The following is a 17,336-nucleotide window of genomic DNA, read 5'->3' as shown; positions in this document are numbered from 1 at the left end:
TCCACATCTTGGGTATTTCTATCCCATACGTCACTAGCTCATGGACTCTTGCCAATTACATGAAAGAAAACATAATTTATGTAAGAACTTACCTGATGGGGGCGATCCGCTTGGGGCATAAAACATGTCCAGGATCTGTACACACCACGCGGCTTGGTAACACAGGCTGCTGGTCTGTCAGATGTAGATATACCTAAGAAGCACCATTTTGAATACTTTAAATTGGTCTCTATGATACTGGTGTGGGGTTTCCAGAAAGATAAACCTAGGGAACTGACTCAATGGGAAAAGAGGTGGCTTGCTGGCAAGCCACTTCGTAAAGCCCTGACAATCCATTATCAACTATTATTAGACTCGGAAGGGTTTGTGAAGGTGTTCCTTGTCCTGGAGTGGGAGAGAGATATGGGGCGGGTGCTCAATGAACTAGAGTTGCAAAAAGCCATACAATTTATGATAGCAGCAATACATTGTGTTATGCTATATGAATTATTTATTAAATGAGTGCTGGCATAGGGTCCCAGTCCAACTATATAAGATGTTTCCCCAAAAGTTGAGTGATTGCTAAAGGGGATGTGGCCAAAGGGGATCTCACTTCCACATTTGTTGGAGCTGTAGTAGGGTAAGGGAGGTATGGGGTCAGATGGCAACGGTATTAGATCAAATAGGCTTAATCCACAAACTGACACCAGACACTGCCCTCTTTCACCTGGGGCTAGGAAGACTGACCCAACCGGAGAGAACGCTGTGCATCATCATCCTTTTGGCCACAAAGTTGGCCATAGCGAGAAGCTGGCTGGGAACTTCCCAGATTGCATTCCGTATGATTAGAGATATCATTGAACATATTCGCACAATGGAAGAATACTCTTTAAAATGTATAGGTAAACTGGGAATACACGGGCAGGTCTGGGTGACTTGGGAAGATTGGGTGAGAGCAGATAAATAGGGAACAGAGTATAGACATAGGTGCTGACACCTCTTAAGCCCTCCTGCATTTACTGAGCAGTTCCCTCCCCCCCCCTCTTTTTTTTTTTTTCCCTTCCCACCCTGTTGCCTCGGCATATATTTCTAGTATTTTTCAGAATTTCTTATAATCACCTGGATGTTGTTAAGCTTTTAAGGTGAGTTTATGATCCAGGTGCACAACAATATTTCTTTATGTTAAATTATATTGCTTTATGTTATGACCACTATGTTGGGACACATAAAGGCCAACGTATTCCTATTCAGAGTATGTATAAGAAAGTTAGGCCTCATGATTACCATTTGCTACCATGTTTTCTAGTGTTCAACTTAAAATGTTTGTATACAAAAAGAGGTGCCACTCATGGCTTATTATACTTCCTATTGTATAGGATCTGTTACTGTTTACAGTCTCTAAGACATGCCTTCTGTATTGGATACATGAGACTTGATTTATGGAGATAGGCATGTTGACATGACATATGTAAGTTTTTGTTTGTGGATGTTATTGCTACCTCAATACAAATTATTAATAAAATAAAAAAGAACTTACCTGATAAATTCATTTCTTTCATATTGGCAAGAGTCCATGAGGCCCACCCTTTTTATGGTGGTTATGATTTTTGTATAAAAGCACAATTATTTTTCCAGTTCCTCTTTTTGTATGCATTTTTACTCCTTATTTTATCACCCACTACTTGGCTATTCGTTAAACTGAATTGTGGGTGTGGTGAGGGGTGTATTTATAGACATTTTGAAGTTTGGGAAACTTTGCCCCTCCTGGTAGGATTGTATATCCCATACGTCACTAGCTCATGGACTGTTTCCAATATGAAATAAATGACTTTATCAGGCAAGTCCTTACATAAATTGTTTTCTCAAATTTGCTTGTTTTTTTTATACATTTTTTGCTAATTTACCAAAAAAATTATACATCACAGCCATGAATAAAAAGTCTCATACTACAGAATTAAAAACTAATTGTTTAAAATTATTTTAGATAGGTTTTTCTTTTTTTTAAACAAAATCTTACTAAAAAAAATAAAAATCTTATTTAAATTGAAAACAAATCTGATGTACTGAAAAAAATCTGATTTTAAATTTAAAAAAATCAGTTTCTTTTTTTTTTTACATTTTTTTTTTTTTTTTTTTTTAAATCATTGATTTTTTTTATCCACACTAGATATTAGCATGTTCAATGTTCTGCTATTGTGTTTTAATTTGCCACCTAGTAGCAAATTTATCTAAAAATGTTACCCTATGGACTTTGTCTGTATGTGAATGTTTTATTATTTATGGATTTGCTATGAATGTTAATTTGCATCACAATTACTCCCACATCTAAAAATATCCAAGAGTTGCTTTGTGTTTTCTTATATCCAATCTCTACTTCCACTCTTTCTACAGAAATCTCTGATGACTGGTTTGATGTTCAAGAGAGTGTGACTGGTATTCGTTCCAACGAGAAACTGGAGAGTTGTGTGGAACTATGCACTACTGGTAATAGTATGTCACATGAAAATTCTGAGGTAGTTTTATCAAGTGACCAGAAAGAGATTGGTGAGTTTAGTGTCCATTTAGTAATACTTTTTTTATCTGCATTTTTACATGCATTTTTATGCATTTTCTTTTTTTGTATTATTTGGTTCTTGTTCTGTTTATATGTATCTATGTATGCTAATTGTAAATATTACATTCAGCAGCATGAAGTACAACACTTGAAGTTATATTGAGATTAACATTCAAGTTTAACTTCTAGCTATTTCCTAACTTTTAAAATGATTGAGAGTTTAAAATGTGCATTCATAAATTTATATTGCTACTCAATTTTCCATTTTTAACACCAAATTACTAAAATGCTCTTATTTGCTTATTGGCCAAGTTGTTTAGGGTTTTTTGAACAAAAGCATGGTCAGTAATTCCCGGATTCTGCGTGAAAGACATGTTTTTTTGAGGGCTTAGAAAATTTGATTTAACCCCTTAAGGCCCGGATATTTCTGAGAAAAACTTGCCCAAAATACTAGAGCTTTTTTTTAACAATGTTGCTATCATTCAATTTAAACAGAAATAGAGCCTTGTTTTATTTAATTTTTCTTCTAAAGATGTGGTGAGTCCACGGGTTCATCTTAATGAATACCACTCCTCGTCAGTAGGAGGAGGCAAAGAACACCACAGTAAAAACTGTTAAGTATCACTTCCCTACCCATACACCCGTCATTCTCTTTGCCTCTAAGTGCATGCAGGAGGTAATGTTTAGTGTGTAATTAAATAGTTTTTCTGTGAAGACTGATACTTCAAGCAAGCTGCAGATTATAGCCTTATTCCACGTTATTCTTTATGGTCGAGCTGTGGTGGCTTTAAAGCGGTGGAGAACTTGCAAAGCGGTACTTGCTGCGTTTCTCCATGTATGCTGCCCTGACCTCAGATATAAAAGTTAGTTACTTTGCTATATGCACTTGTCCTAGTCTCTGTGAGGAAGAGGTGTCCTCTCATACTTAGGAGCTGTCTTCATTTCGGACAGCTGAGCAGGTAAGTGCGGGTCTTCCAGGTGGGAGAGGGGCACTTAAGATACCCTGCTGTGATAGGTATAAGGGACGGTATTAGCTCACCCCTGGTGTTAGGGTTCTCTATCACATGTTGCAGGCACAGTGTTTTTGGGAGAGACAGTGTGGGACACTGTTTTATCTAGGGCAGTGTTTTTACAGGTTAAATGTAGACTTTTATTTTTCGCTTTATTGCTCCGACAGGCGGTTTTAATTGTAACCACGCCCCCCCCCCCCCCCTTAGTGACCACGGGAGTTTCCCGCGCCTTCTCTACGTCTGCTTTCATCATCGGCCCTGCTTGTCTCTGCTCTGTTCACTGCTGAGGCTGTTCGTATATGCAGTTGCTTGGTATGGGAGCGAATAGAAGGTAGGAGATCCGCTACAGGTGATGGTAAGGGCACCTCAGTACTGAGGTGCGGAGGGAGGTTAAGTCGGAGGATTAAAAATGTTCTCTTGCTGATTTAATTTTTATAACTAGTTCGGGGCTAGTTTTTCCCCTTTTTCTTTCACAATCTAAGTTTATCTTTGACATAAAGGTTTTTGTTGAATAGGGTTTACCATTTACGGTTGGCTGGGGAGATTACAAAATATGTCTGACATGGATCAGGAGTCCGGCCAGTTTAATCCTTGTTTATTGTGTTTAGACACACAATTTGCAGCACCTATGCAGTTCTGTTCATCCTGTGTTAAATAAACGTTCAAGGGAAAAGATAGTTTTTTTAATGTGGAGCCCAATGTCTCTCAGGAGGATGCTGTCCAGGTATTACCAGGGCCTTTCCCCTATTTTGTCCCAAGCCTCTTAACACTGTGTCCTGCAGTTCCTCTCTAACTCCCAGTGGAGCATTTTTAAAGTCAGAAATTGCTGCACAGGTATCCTCAGCATTATCTGCAGCTTTGGCTGAGTTTCCCAGATTTTCAGGGAAGCGCAAGAGGAAATCTAAAAATTCAAAGATTAGGGTATCTGTTCCTAACACTGAACCTCAAGTTCCTTTAAGATCAGAGGATGAGGACGACTCTCACTCAGAGGGTGAAATTTCAGATTCGAACAGTGTAATGCCCTTCTCTGATGGTTAAGGATCTTCCTTCAGATTTAAGCTGGAACACCTTTGTTTACTATTAAAGGAGGTTTTAGCTACCTTGGATGGCTCGGAGACTCAGGCAGTGGTAACGCCCAAGAAGTCCAGTAAGCTTAATAGTTTTATTTATGTTCCTTCCTCTTCTGAGGTTTTCCCGGTACCAGATAGGGCTAAGGATATCATAGCCCATGAGTGGGAGAAGCCAGGAGTGGCTTTTACACCATCGCCGGTGTTTAGGAAAATGTTTCCGGTAGAGTCATCTTTTAATGAAACATTTCTACCTTGGCCAAGAGAACTACTATACCTATTGAATATAGTTGCTCCTTCAAAGATCCAAAGTATAAGAAGATGGAGGCCTATTTAAAAAATATTTATGTACATCTTGGTCTCCAAAGGCAACCGGTTTTATGTATTGCTACGGTGACTAGTGCATCCTCATATTGGTTTCAGGCATTGACGGAATCTCTAAAGGAGGAGACGCCTCTAGATGAGATCCAGGACAGGATCAGAGCTTTTAAGTTCGCCAATTCCTATATTGCTGACGCGGTCCTTCAGGTCCTTAGACTGGGAGCTAAGGCTTCAAGTTTTGCCGTTTTGGCCAGATGGGCTTTATGGTTCAAGCCTTTGTCAGCTGATGTTTCATCTAAGGTTAAACTGATGACTCTTCCTTACAAGGGAAGACCTTATTTGGACCGGGTTTGGCGGAAATCATTTCTGATATTACATGCGGAAAAGAGTCTTTTCTGCCCCAGGATAAAAGGAGCAAGCCAAAGGGACATCAGAGTAATTTTCGTTCCTTTCGTAGCTTTAGAGGAAAGTCGTCCTCGTCCAAACAGGATAATAACAAGCCATCCTGGAAACCAAATCAGTCCTGGAGTAAGGGAAAACAGACCAAGAAGCCTGCGGCCGACTAAGTCTGCATGAAGGGGTTGCCCCCGATCCAAGCTTGGATCAAGTAGTGGGCATACTTTCTCAGTTCGCTCAGGTCTGGTTAAGAGAAGTTCGATACATGGGCGGTGGAAATACTCTTAGAGATACAGGGTTGTCCTCCCAGGGGCAGGTTTCACCTTTCCAGATTATCTGCAAACCAGATAAAGAGAGAGGCGTTCTTAAAGTGTATGATGATCGTTCGGCCCTGGGAGTGATTGTACCCGTTCCAAGGTTGAAACAGGGTTTGGGATTTTACTTAAACCTTTTTGTGGTCCCCAAAAAAGAGGGTACCTTCCGCCCGATTCTTTATTTAAAATGCCTCAACAAATTCCTCAAGGTTCTGTCCTTCAAGATGGAGACCATTCGGACAATTCTCCCTTTGGTCCAAGAAGGTCAGTATATGACGACCATAGATCTGAAGGATGCATGTTTGCATGTTCCCATTCACAGGGATCATCAAATGTTCCTGAGGTTTGTATTTCTTGATCGTCACTTTCAGTTTGTGGCTTTCCTCAGTCAGCATCTCACACAGAGAGGTTACCATCCTTCCTCCGGTCTCATGGGTGGAAAGTGAATCTAGAAAAGAGATCTCTGGTTCCAGCGACAACAGTAGTGTTTCTAGGGATGAAGATCTTCCTGACTGAGACTAGAAAAGACAAGCTCCTATCATCTTGTTGATCCCTGCAGGAGACGCCTCGTCCTTCAGTTGCCCAATGTATAGAGGTAATTGGTCTAATTGTGGCAGCCATGGACATCTTTCCATTTGCTTGATTTCATCTGAGAGCTCTGCAGTTGTGCATGCTCAGTCAGTGGAACAGAGATTATGTGGATCTATCCCCAAAGCTAACTTTAGACCAGAAGACAAAGGATTCTCTTCAGTGTTGGCTATCTCTGGATCACCTGACCCATGGCACCTGCTTTCGGAGACCTTCTTGGGTGATAGTAACTACGGACGCCAGTCTAGTGGGCTGGGGTGCAGTCTGGAATTCTCTCAAGGCTCAGGGTCTTTGGACTCGAGAGGAGTCCGAACTTCCGATCAACATTTTAAAATTGATAGCAATTTACAATGCGCTGTTTTCCTGGCCTCAGTTGGCCTTGAGCCAGTTCAGCAGATTCCTATCGGACAACATAACTTCAGTGGCGTATATCAACCACCAGGGGGGAACTCGGGGTTCTCTAGCTATGAGGGAGGTGTCTCGGATCATTCAGTGGGAGGACTTTTGGTCTGTCAGCCATCCATATCCCGGGAGTAGACAGCTGGGAAACGGACTTCCTAAGCAGACAGAATTTCCAGCCAGAGGAATGGGAACTTCATCTGGAGGTGTTCTCCAGGTTGGTTTCCAGATGGGGGATTCCGGATTTGGACCTCATGGCGTCTGGTCAGAATGCCAAGCTTCCGAAGTATGGGTCCAGGTCAAGGGATCCTTAAGCCTGTCTGATAGTCACATTGGTGGCTCCTTGGAACTTCAGTATAGCCTATCTGTATCCCTCGTTTGCTCTTTTGCCTCGAGTGATTGATCACATAAGACAGGAAAGGGCATCAGTGATTCTAATTGCCCCAGCTTGGTATGCAAATTTAATGGAGATATCATCTCTACCTCCGTGGAGGCTATCCCTGAGGAAGGACCTTCTTCTTCAGGGACCCATTCCTCATCCAAATCTCGTTTCTCTGAAGCTGACTGCTTTGAGATTGAACGCTTGATCCTTTCTAAGTGTGGGTTTTCAGAGTCAGTAATTGAGACTATGATCCAGGCTCGTAAGCCTGTTACCAGGAAGATTTACCATAAGATTTGGAGGAAATATCTTTTGGTGTGAAGCCAAGGGATATTCTTGGAGTAAGGTTAGGATTCCTAGAATGTTGTCTTTTCTCCAGGATGGTCTGGAGAAGGGATTATCTGTTAGCACCTTGAAGGGTCAAATGTCACCCTTATCGGTGCTATTGCACAAGCATTTGGCAGATGTGCCAGATGTTCAATCCTTTTGTCAGGCCTTGGTCAGAATTAGGCATGTGTTTAAGGCGGTTGCTCCTCCTTGGAGCCTTAATCTTGTTCTTAAGGTTTTGCAGCGGCGTCCTCTTGAGCCTATGCACTCTCTTGATATTAAGCTTTTGTCTTGGAAGGTTTTGTTTCTGTTGGCTATTTCTTCTCCTCGGAGGGTATCTGAACTTTCCATCCTGCAGTTTGATTCTCCTTCTGTTATTTTTCATGCAGATAAGTTGGGATTTCTTCCCAAAGTTGTTTCTACTAAGAATATTAATCAGGAAATTGTTTGTTTGTTTGTTACATAATTTGGACATGGTCCGTGAGCTTAAGTTTTATTTGGAGGCGACTTAAAGACTTTCGAAAGTCTTCTGCTCTTTTTGTTTGTTTTTCCGGAAAGAATAGAGGTCAGAAGGCTTCTGCCTCTACTCTTGCCTTTTGATTGCGAAGTGTGATTCGCATGGCATACAAGTCTTCTGGGAAGCAGCCTCCAGAGAGAATTAGGGCTCATTCCACCAGAGCCGTAGCCTCTTCTTGGGCTTTCAAAAATGAAGCTTCTATGGAGCAGATTTGCAAGGCTTCAACTTGGTCTTCTTTACATACATTTTCTAAATTTTACAGATTTAATACTTTTGCCTCGCCTGAGGCAGCTTTTGGGAGAAAGGTTCTTCAAGCGGTGGTGCCTTCCGTTTAGGCATGCTGGTTTTTATCCCTCCCTATTTATCTGTGTCCTCTAGCTTAGGTATTGGTTCCCAACAGTAATTAAGATGAACCAGTGGACTCACCACATATTTCGAAGAAAACAAAATGTATGCTTACCTGATAAATTTATTTCTTCAATATGTGATGAGTCCACGGACCAACCTTTTTTATCGTAGTTTTTTTTTATGGGTTTTTGACTAAACCTTAGACATCCGCACCTTGTGTTGCTTTCCTTTCTCCATTTACTTTCGGTCGAATGACTGGGGTTTATGGGTAGGGAAGTGATACTTAACAGTTTTAATGTGGTGCTCTTTGCCTCCTCCTGCTGGCGAGGAGTGGTATTCCTAACAGTAATTAAGATGCACCTGTGGACTCACCACATCTTGAAGAAATAAATTGATCAGGTAAGCATAAATTTTGTTTCTTATTTACCTGTCAAAACTATAAATATTTCCTTCATATAGGTGACTAGAGTCCATGAGCTGTTACGTATGGGATACACATTCCTGTCAGGAGGGGGTTTCCCAAACCTCAAAAGCCTATAAAACTCCTCCCACCTCACTCATACCTCCGTTTTAAACTTTGCCTTCGTTGGAGGTGGTTGAAGCATGATGATGTGCTTGATTTTTTTCAGTGAAAGGCGCTTCATAGAATTTTGAAGCCCAGTTCCCCTCAGAGTACAGTGCTTGTCAGAGGGATGTGATTGGAGTACTGCCTCGTAATACAATGTTTTCGCCTCATGGAAAATCCTTCATGGCCTCTGTAAATTTGATTGTAGGGACTCGTCTTCTGCCTCCCTTTACAGATCGACATTATACTCCTATTACATTACCTCTGCTGATATGTTTCAGTTCTGGTTTGGTTCTCTTCTGCTAAGTGGACGAGTGTCTATGGGTAAGTATATATCACAGCTATGTTTATAAGCACTTTTAGGATGTTTAAAAGTTAAACTATGTATGTATATGTGTATGTAGGCCCTGGGATTCTTACTATTCCCCTTGCATTATTTTGGTTGCCAAATTTTTTTTCACATGCGCACGCAGAGGCACATTAACCCTGGCACATATTTGTTCGTCATATAAAAAAAACATATGTCACTGTATGCATGCAAGCAGCGCGCAAACCCTAGTCAGGTTAGGTGCCGTAATACATGCACTTAGAATTCAAACAAAACATGCGTCACTATTAGCACAACAGCGCATCATAATACGCATACGTTCGACTAATGTTCAGGCAGCACGTAAACAGATGCGCACACTAGCGTGCCTTTTTTGTCTATAAATCAGTATTGAAAATTGCGCACTCTGAAAATTACTGCTTACCTTGGCTGCATTTGCTTAGCGCTTTAATGTCCATGCAAAATTATATAAAGGGGGAATATTTTTTCTTTCCTCAAAAAGTTTGCTTTAAAGGGACATGAAACTCAAAATTTATCTTTCATGATTCAGATAGAGAATACAATGTCAAACAACTTTCCAATTTACTTCTATTATTTAATTTGCTTCTTTCTATTGTTATCCTTTGCTGAAATGTTTATCTAGGCAAGTTCATGTGCAGCAGATAACCTAGGTTCTAGCTGTTGATTGGTGTCTACATTTATAAACTGATTGTCATTTGCTCACCCATGTGTTCAGTTAGAAACCAGTAGTGCATTGCTGCTCCTTCAACAAATGATACCAAGAGAATAAAACAGATAAGATAATAGAGAATACAATTTTAAACAACTTTCTAATTTACTTCTATCTGAATCATGAAAGACATTTTTTGGGTTTCATGTCCCTTTAAGGGGGTAATAATAGTAATTAACGCATCTATTTTTTACTGAAATTTATGCCATAATAGAGCAGCACCAACATGTCCCTGAATTTACCATAGGAACTGAGTCTACTGAACACCATTTTACCAAAGCTATGTGTGCTTATTGTAAAACGACTGAAGTAGCTTCTTCAGCTCATTTATGTGACTAATTCGTAGATTTCCTTCTTAATATGAGGAGAGTCCATGGCTTCATTCCTTACTTGTGGGAAATACTGAACCTGGCCACAAGGAGGAGGCAAAGACACCCTAGCCAAAGGCTTCAATACCTCCCCCACTTCCCTCATCCCCCAGTCATTCTTTGCCTTTCGTCACAGGAGGTTGGCAGAGAAGTGTCAGAAGATACAGAGTAGTTCCTTTTGAAGGGTATCTACTCTTCGGAATGGTACTTGAGTTTTAAGTAGTCTTGTCGGCCTCTCAGTGAGAGCATTGACGAAAGTTAGAGTCTGGAGATGCAGGGAGAGTCTTTCTGCAAACCTATCCAGACTCGAATTAACAGCTCCTTAACAATCAGTGTTGACGAGTTTCACTGCCTGCTTTTTCACTCATGTCAGGAGCAATGCTACAAGACTGTCAAACTTGAGAGGCTGTGTTTCTGTTCCACCGCATAGATTCCGGTAAGATCATTTAATTTTTACATTTCTTTCATGTAAGTGGCAAGAGTCCATGAGCTAGTGATGTATAGGATATACAATCCTACCAAGATGGGGCAAAGTTTCCCAAACCTCAAAATGCCTATAAATACACCTCCCACCACACACATACTTTTAAAAACTTTGCCTCCCTGTGGAGGTGGTGACGCAAGTTGTGCTTGATTTTCTTCCGTGAAAGGCGCTTCTAAGCATTTTGAAGCCCAATTCCTCTGAGTACAGTGTTTGTCAGAGGGATGTGATGGGAGTATTGCCTGTTGATTAAGTGGTTTCATCCATGGGAAATCCTTTCAAAAGCTCTCTGTAATTGGTTTTATGGATTCTTTCCTTACCTCCCTTTTAAGATCAACGTTATACTCATATCCCATTACCTCTGCTGATATTTTTTAGTACTGGTTTGGCTGTCTGTTATATGTGGATGGGTGTCTTCCGGTAAGTATATATCATTATTTTAAGACACTGTTAGCTATGTTTGGCGCTTTATGTTATAAAGTTTTAAATATATGTATTTGCTTATATTTGCCAAGAGTCAGGTCTCTGTATATTTCCCTTTTCTGCAGGCTATCAGTTTCAGTATGGAATTTTTATTTGGGAAGATTATTTTTTATTTTTATCTCTTACCTGGGGTTTCATTTTTGTTTTTTTCAATTTGACTTTGTTTCCAAATTTTCGTGGGCAAACTTGACTTGCGGGGATGCAAAATGCAGTTTTTTATGACATCGTTCTTGGCGCGGAAATGTTTTGCTGCGAAAGTGCGTCTAATGTGACGTAAGTTTTCTCATTTCCTGCGTCTTTGTTGTTGCGCGTGGTTTAGGCGCGGAGTCGCACTTGCTATGACACGAGTTGCATCATTTCCTGATGTTAACTTTCTTTTTGCGTCTTGGTCATACTTGGCGCCAGAAATCTTTTTTGGATATAACCCCTCTTCCTTTTTGCTTCTGGTTCTCTCCATGTTAAGAACTATGATGCTTATTTTTTTGCATAAGCAATTTTTCCCATTCCTGAAACTGCTATTTGAGGAAATTGGATATTTTGTTTAAATGTTTTTTTCTTTTTACATTTTGCAAGATGTCTCAATCTGATCCTGCCTCTGATGTTGCTGTAGATACCATGCTGCCTGAACACAGTTCTACCAAAGCTAAGTGTGTCTGTTGTAAACTAACTGTTGTTATTTCTTCAGCCCATTTATGTGACATCTGTCATGATAAGCTTTTGCATGCCGATAATGTTTCTATTAGTACTAATACACCGTCTTTTGTTCCTTCAACGTCTAAAGAAACAAATCCTGCCTCAGCCCTATAGTAAAGGAAAAGATTGTACAGCAAATGCTAATGCCAATCATGGATTATGGGGATGTAGTATATGCACCGCAATCTCACCTTAATAAACTTAATACACTGTATAACTCATTCTGCCGCTTTGTGCTACGATGTAACTACAGGACCCACCATTGTGACATGCTAAAAGAACTAAACTGGCTGTCGCTGGAATCCAGACGTACCCTCCATCTTTCCAGCCTTCTGTTTAAGAGCTTTTCTGGGAAGCTCCCACCCTACCTGAGCAGTATGCTCTCCCCAGCTGTTCTCAACTCCCAAAACCTCCAATCCTGTACCAGCATATTATTTAGTCTGCCTCCATACAAAAATAAAGCAGCTCGATCCTCCTTTTCCTACAGAGCACCACAATTATGGAACGACCTCCCGCACTCTTTAAAACCTTCCCCAAGCCTAAAATCCTTTAAGAGATCGCTCTCTGCATATCTCAAAACAGAATGCACCTATTATGATTGATTATATATTTCCTAACTATTCTATGTTAAATTTTGCATATATTGTATATTAATATTGTTTCTGTATTTTATTATACCCTACTGTAACAATGCAATGTGTTGTGGACCCAGGACATACTTGAAAACGAGAGAAATCTCAATCTATCCTTCCTGGTAAAATATTTTATAAATAATAAAGTACCTGATATTCCTGCAGATGTTAAGAATTATATTGCTGCAGCTATAGATGGGCTATGTCTGCTATTCCGCCTTCAAATAAGCGTAAAAGGTCTTTCTTTCTACTAGATACGACGAGTCCACGGATTCATCCTTACTTGTGGGATATTATCCTCCTGCTAACAGGAAGTTGCAAAGCGCACCACAGCAGAGCTGTATATATAGCTCATCCCTTCTCTCCACTCCCAGTCATTCTCTTTGCCTATACTAAGTAATAGGAAGAGGTAAAGTGAAAGAGGTGATAAAATGATAGTTTTTATTTTCTTCAAGCAAGACTTTTTTATTTTAAATGGTACCGGTGAGTGCTATTTATTGTCAGGCTGCAGATGGATGAAGATTTCTGCCTGGAGACTGATGATCTTAGCAGTTGTCACTAAGATCCAGAGTAGTTCCCACAGAATGGCTGAGGAGTACTTGAGAAACTTCAGTGTGAGGAACGTTTTTCATGCTACAAGCATTGAGGTATGTTCAGTTAATTTTTTCTGGAGAGACTGTGTTTTCTCCAACATAGGTGTGTCCGGTCCACGGCGTCATCCTTACTTGTGGGATATTCTCTTCCCCAACAGGAAATGGCAAAGAGCCCAGCAAAGCTGGTCACATGATCCCTCCCGGGGCCCCCCGAAGCTTTTCCTATACCCAAGCGGGTGGCGGACATTGTAAATAAAGAATGGGAAAGGCCCGGCATACCTTTCGTCCCTCCCCCTATATTTAAGAAATTGTTTCCTATGGTCGACCCCAGAAAGGACTTATGGCAGACAGTCCCCAAGGTCGAGGGGGCGGTTTCTACTCTAAACAAACGCACCACTATACCCATAGAAGATAGTTGTGCTTTCAAAGATCCTATGGATTAAAAATTAGAGGGTTTGCTTAAAAAGAGATTATTTCTGATATCACTGGGGGCAAGGGCCACGCCCTTCCTCAGGATAGGTCTTTCAAGGCCAAAAATAAACCTAATTTTCGTCCCTTTCGCAGAAACGGACCAGCCCCAAGTGCTACGTCCTCTAAGCAAGAGGGTAATACTTCTCAAGCCAAGCCAGCCTGGAGGCCAATGCAAGGCTGGAACAAAGGTAAGCAGGCCAAGAAACCTGCCACTGCTACCAAGACAGCATGAGATGTTGGCCCCCGATCCGGGACCGGATCTGGTGGGGGGCAGACTCTCTCTCTTCGCTCAGGCTTGGGCAAGAGATGTTCTGGATCCTTGGGCGCTAGAAATAGTCTCCCAAGGTTATCTTCTGGAATTCAAGGGGCTTCCCCCAAGGGGGAGGTTCCACAGGTCTCAATTGTCTTCAGACCACATAAAAAAACAGGCATTCTTACATTGTGTAGAAGACCTGTTAAAAATGGGAGTGATTCATCCTGTTCCATTAGGAGAACAAGGGATGGGGTTCTACTCCAATTTGTTCGTAGTTCCCAAAAAAGAGGGAACATTCAGACCAATCTTAGATCTCAAGATCCTAAACAAGTTTCTCAAGGTTCCATCGTTCAAAATGGAAACCATTCGAACAATTCTTCCTTCCATCCAGGAAGGTCAATTCATGACCACGGTGGATTTAAAGGATGCGTATCTACATATTCCTATCCACAAGGAACATCATCGGTTCCTAAGGTTCGCATTTCTGGACAAGCATTACCAGTTTGTGGCACTTCCGTTCGGATTAGCCACTGCTCCAAGAATTTTCACAAAGGTACTAGGGTCCCTTCTAGCGGTGCTAAGACCAAGGGGCATTGCAGTAGTACCTTACTTGGACGACATACTGATTCAAGCGTCGTCCCTTCCACAAGCAAAGGCTCACACGGACATTGTCCTGGCCTTTCTCAGATCTCACGGGTGGAAAGTGAACGTAGAAAAAAGTTCTCTATCTCCATCAACAAGGGTTCCCTTCTTGGGAACAGTAATAGACTCCTTAGAAATGAGGATCTTTCTGACAGAGGCCAGAAAATCAAAACTTCTAAACTCTTGTCAAATACTTCATTCTGTTCCTCTTCCTTCCATAGCGCAGTGCATGGAAGTAATAGGTTTGATGGTAGCGGCAATGGACATAGTTCCTTTTGCGCGAATTCATCTAAGACCATTACAACTGTGCATGCTCAGTCAGTGGAATGGGGATTATACAGACTTGTCTCCGACGATACAAGTAGATCAGAGGACCAGAGATTCACTCCGTTGGTGGCTGTCCCTGGACAACCTGTCACAGGGGATGAGCTTCCGCAGACCAGAGTGGGTCATTGTCACGACCGACGCCAGTCTGGTGGGCTGGGGCGCGGTCTGGGGACCCCTGAAAGCTCAGGGTCTTTGGTCTCGGGAAGAATCTCTTCTCCCGATAAATATTCTGGAACTGAGAGCGATATTCAATGCTCTCAAGGCTTGGCCTCAGCTAGCAAAGGCCAAATTCATACGGTTTCAATCAGACAACATGACGACTGTTGCGTACATCAACCATCAGGGGGGAACAAGGAGTTCCCTGGCGATGGAAGAAGTGACCAAAATCATTCAATGGGCGGAGGCTCACTCCTGCCACTTGTCTGCAATCCACATCCCAGGAGTGGAAAATTGGGAAGCGGATTTTCTGAGTCGTCAGACATTTCATCCGGGGGAGTGGGAACTCCATCCGGAAATCTTTGCCCAAATTACTCAATTGTGGGGCATTCCAGACATGGATCTGATGGCCTCTCGTCAGAACTTCAAGGTTCCTTGTTACGGGTCCAGATCCAGGGATCCCAAGGCGACTCTAGTAGATGCACTAGTAGCACCTTGGACCTTCAAACTAGCTTATGTATTCCCGCCGTTTCCTCTCATCCCCAGGCTGGTAGCCAGGATCAATCAGGAGAGGGCATCGGTGATCTTGATAGCTCCTGCGTGGCCACGCAGGACTTGGTATGCAGACCTGGTGAATATGTCATCGGCTCCACCATGGAAGCTACCTTTGAGACGAGACCTTCTTGTTCAAGGTCCGTTCGAACATCCGAATCTGGTCTCACTCCAACTGACTGCTTGGAGATTGAACGCTTGATCTTATCAAAGCGAGGGTTCTCAGATTCTGTCATTGATACTCTTGTTCAGGCCAGAAAGCCTGTAACTAGAAAAATCTACCACAAAATATGGAAAAAATATATCTGTTGGTGTGAATCTAAAGGATTCCCTTGGGACAAGATAAAAATTCCTAAGATTCTATCCTTTCTTCAAGAAGGTTTGGAGAAAGGATTATCTGCAAGTTCTCTGAAGGGACAGATTTCTGCCTTGTCTGTGTTACTTCACAAAAAGCTGGCAGCTGTGCCAGATGTTCAAGCCTTTGTTCAGGCTCTGGTTAGAATCAAGCCTGTTTACAAACCTTTGACTCCTCCTTGGAGTCTCAATTTAGTTCTTTCAGTTCTTCAGGGGGTTCCGTTTGAACCCTTACATTCCGTTGATATTAAGTTATTATCTTGGAAAGTTTTGTTTTTGGTTGCAATTTCTTCTGCTAGAAGAGTTTCAGAATTATCTGCTCTGCAGTGTTCTCCTCCTTATCTGGTGTTCCATGCAGATAAGGTGGTTTTGCGTACTAAACCTGGTTTTCTTCCGAAAGTTGTTTCTAATAAAAACATTAACCAGGAGATAGTCGTGCCTTCTTTGTGTCCGAATCCAGTTTCAAAGAAGGAACGTTTGTTGCACAATTTGGATGTAGTTCGTGCTCTAAAATTCTATTTAGATGCTACAAAGGATTTTAGACAAACATCTTCCTTGTTTGTTGTTTATTCTGGTAAAAGGAGAGGTCAAAAAGCAACTTCTACCTCTCTCTCTTTTTGGCTTAAAAGCATCATCAGATTGGCTTACGAGACTGCCGGACGGCAGCCTCCTGAAAGAATCACAGCTCATTCCACTAGGGCTGTGGCTTCCACATGGGCCTTCAAGAACGAGGCTTCTGTTGATCAGATATGTAAGGCAGCGACTTGGTCTTCACTGCACACTTTTACTAAATTTTACAAATTTGATACTTTTGCTTCTTCTGAGGCTATTTTTGGGAGAAAGGTTTTGCAAGCCGTGGTGCCTTCCATCTAGGTGACCTGATTTGCTCCCTCCCTTCATCCGTGTCCTAAAGCTTTGGTATTGGTTCCCACAAGTAAGGATGACGCCGTGGACCGGACACACCTATGTTGGAGAAAACAGAATTTATGTTTACCTGATAAATTACTTTCTCCAACGGTGTGTCCGGTCCACGGCCCGCCCTGGTTTTTTAATCAGGTCTGATAATTTATTTTCTTTAACTACAGTCACCACGGTATCATATGATTTCTCCTATGCAAATATTCCTCCTTTACGTCGGTCGAATGACTGGGGAAGGCGGAGCCTAGGAGGGATCATGTGACCAGCTTTGCTGGGCTCTTTGCCATTTCCTGTTGGGGAAGAGAATATCCCACAAGTAAGGATGACGCCGTGGACTGGACACACCGTTGGAGAAAGTAATTTATCAGGTAAACATAAATTCTGTTATTTCAGAACTGGCTGACAGTATTCCCATAAGGGAATGGGTAAGCAGTAATCCTACATGTGATAGAAGGGTATTACTGCGACCTGTATGTTATGGGCTACAAAATGGTTGACACTGATAACATAATGTTTTTTTGTGCAAAACGTTTTTATGTTTGGAGGACAATTTAACATTTTTTGGGTACATTAATTGGGTATATGGAAACC

Source organism: Bombina bombina, chromosome 1 (genome assembly GCF_027579735.1).
Source record: "Bombina bombina isolate aBomBom1 chromosome 1, aBomBom1.pri, whole genome shotgun sequence".
Lineage (NCBI taxonomy): Eukaryota > Metazoa > Chordata > Amphibia > Anura > Bombinatoridae > Bombina > Bombina bombina.
Note: the sequence above shows the minus strand (reverse complement) of the source record.